Genomic DNA, 3,205 nt, shown 5'->3' with positions numbered 1-3,205 from the left:
TCTCCACAATGTATCTAACTAAGTGATGGGGCTACAAATTACGAGCTCAAGATCTTGCATTTTAATATGCTTCCTAATTTTCATGATTTACCTAATGAAGACCAGCTATCTTTTATCCAAGAATTTTACTCGGCGGTGCAGATTTCCATTGAGTGGGATATCAGAAGATGATCTACAGATGAGGTGTTTTCCCTACTGCGTCAAGGACTGTGCTAAATCTTGGCTACTAAACTTACCTGAGGGATTCTTGAGAATTTGGGAAGATGTTTACAATATCTTTATGACCAAGTACTACTCTCCGTAGAAAACTATTGATTTAAGGAATAAGATTTGCTCATTTGCTCAAATGGAGGGAGAAACCATTCATGAAGCTTAGGAACGATTTAAATTGCTGCTTGCTCAATGCCCTCATCACCAGTATCTATTGGCTCTACAAGTATAGTTTTTCTATGATGGGCTGACTTTCACAACTCAAAACATGGTAGATTTTGCAAAGGGGGTACACTGGTGATAAAACTCCGGAAGAATTGGTTGTAATACACGAGTTACTTGCTAGTAACTCTCAACAAAAGGCAAGTCGAGGTAAAAGAGCAAGTGTTCATGAAGTGTCTACTTCTAAGGATTTGGGTTCACAAGTGGTCGAATTCAGTCAACAGATGCATCGGATGCAATTATTGCTAAATGTGAAAATCAGTCTTTAGAGCCATGTTTTGAAATGAATGATCTCTTTTGTAATACATATAACGAGGGGTGGAGAAATATCCCTAATTTATCATGGAGAAATCAAGGGATCACCCCTATGTGACCACCTAGGTTCCCAGGTCAGCCACAGGGATCTCAATATCTGCCTTCGCTTGCTCAAGAAAAGACGCCAAGTGTTGAAACCATGATGTTGCAATACATGCAGAAACTAGGGCAAATAGCTCAATCTCAACAAGCTTCTATTCAAAGTTTGTAGAGACAAGTAGGCCAATTGGCTAAGGCGTTGATTGAAAGGGAGCCAAGCAACCATCCCTATACTACTGAGGTGAACTCAAAAGAAACTACTATGGCTGTGACTCTTAGTTTGTGCAAATATTGGATAATCCTATCATTGAGCCCAAGACTAAACTGAGTGAAAAGCAAGATAAGAGAGGAATTGCTATTGAAAGTGAAAGAACTGGAGGTTCGAAGAATGGTTTAGGTGAAAAGACTCAAGGTGAAGATAATCAATGTATGAAGGTGCTTGAGGTGAAATCTTAGGCGCCGCCCATCTTTTTTCCCCAAAGGCTTAAGAAAAAGGCAATTGATGAGCAATATCAAAAATTTGAGACGTGCTCAATAAACTTCAAGTGAACATGCTTTTTTCTAAAGTTCTTGCAAATATTCCTGCTTATGCAAAGTTCTTGAAGGGAATAGTGTCTAATAAAAAGGTTAGAAGACGTTGCAGATGTGTCTCTTATTGAGAAATACAGTGCAGCACTACAAAATTGTCTTCCTATCAAGATGAAAGATCTAGGGAGTTTCATTGTGTCTTGTCAATTTGAACATATTTTTATTGATAAATATTTGTGTGACCTTGGATCCAGTGTTAATTTGATGTCTCTATCATTTTTCAAGAAATTAAAGTTTGCCAATCTGGGGCCTACTCAAGTGATTCTACGACTGATTGATCGTTTAGTGCGTTATCTTATTGGTATTGTAGAAGATCTATTGGTTAAAGTCGGTAAATTTTATTTTCCTATTGATTTTCTTGTTCTTGATATGGAGGATGATATTTCTATACCAATTATCCTTGACAGAGGATTTTTCGCTACAGGAGGGGCTAATATAGATTTATTAGAAAGGAAATTGACTTTAAGGGTTGGCAAGGAAAAGCAAGAATTTAATGTTTTTAAACCCCTAAATTACCCTTCTTATGAATCTTGTTCATATCTTAATGCTATTGATGATTTATCTGATGAGAAGTATGTTACAAAGCAAGGCTTGGAGTTGATGCTCGGGCCAAATCATCACCAGTATGCCTCTTCGGTGATTCGAAAGCGAGTTTTTTATGATCAATGTTATGAAAAATCTCAGGTGCATGCGCTGAATGGAGTGGAATCATCTGAGCCATTTCATCTGCCATAATCACATTGCCTCATCTGACTGAAGATGTTAAACTTAGCGCTTCTTGGGAGGCAACCCGACTTTTTTCTAATTTTAATTTTTTAAATATTTTTCTTTTGTTTGAGATTAATGGCGGTGTTTAGTTCTTTACAATTTTATTGCTTTCTAGTGTAAGTTATTATATGGTGTGTTTAACCTCTATTTATAGGTTCACTCATTCTTTTAGGTAGGTTGGTAGAACGGCTTTCTGAGCTTGACTATTGGTTGGTAACTAGCAACTTCTCTCACCCCACTTGATTTTTAGCACTCCATTTGTTATCAGGAGAGTTTCACTTTCATAGTCAAAAGTCCAAATTACTGAAGTATAGTTGCGTTGCAATGCTCTTATGATCAGATCTCAATATTTTAGGCATATCTCAGTACCCAGACTTCCAAATGACATGATCCTTGTGGCATTAGAAAGCTAATTCAAAGGGCTACCACTTTCGTGTTGTTGAAGAAGAGCTGATGGCTTCAATGATGGAGATTGTTGGCCTTGAATTCAATTCGTGTGCGGATCTGAAGTGATACGTCCGTAGATCTTTTGCAATGTGCGCTGATGTTCGTGCCAGAGTTCTTTTGGTCAAGGCATTCGATGCAACTTCGGTTGTGATCTTTAGGCTGGTGTTTTCGCTGGAGTTCATTGGGAAAATACACAAAATTGACATTTTTCAGCTCCAATAAGCCCAATCCTACCCCGTTTTAGATACTACTTTAAGAAACTATAAATAGGGGCTATCTAGGACATTTTTAGGCATGAAAAAACATTAGTCTAGCCTAGTTTTAACATCTTTTCATAGTTAACTCTTGAAAGATCAAGGTCAAATGAAGGCAAATCAAGGAGCGCGCAAGGAGAGGATTGGAGCGAGCAATTGAGAAGTTTTCTTACTCTTTTTCTTATCTTAGTAGCAATTCTTTGAATTCGTGGTTTTAATTTCCTAATCATATTGAACTAAATTGTTTCTGGGGTTAGGGTTTTTATGAAGGAATTTGATTAATTTTTTTAGTTTAATTTCTTGCTTTTTGCTATGATTTATCTATCTTGATTTTAGTTACATGTTTATGTTTGACCACAATA

The 3,205-nt window shown here is 37.0% G+C and overlaps 1 non-coding gene across 1 annotated transcript; it reads right to left on the bottom strand.

Moving 5' to 3' along the window:
• Positions 1-313: 313 nt before the first annotated feature.
• Positions 314-420, bottom strand: LOC113707580 (small nucleolar RNA R71). Its single transcript, XR_003452302.1, has one exon. It is a non-coding gene; the product is annotated as a small nucleolar RNA R71 (small nucleolar RNA).
• Positions 421-3,205: the final 2,785 nt, after the last annotated feature.

Source organism: Coffea arabica, chromosome 8c (assembly GCF_036785885.1).
Source record: "Coffea arabica cultivar ET-39 chromosome 8c, Coffea Arabica ET-39 HiFi, whole genome shotgun sequence".
Lineage (NCBI taxonomy): Eukaryota > Viridiplantae > Streptophyta > Magnoliopsida > Gentianales > Rubiaceae > Coffea > Coffea arabica.
Note: the sequence above shows the minus strand (reverse complement) of the source record. Positions and strands in the feature narration are given on the sequence as shown.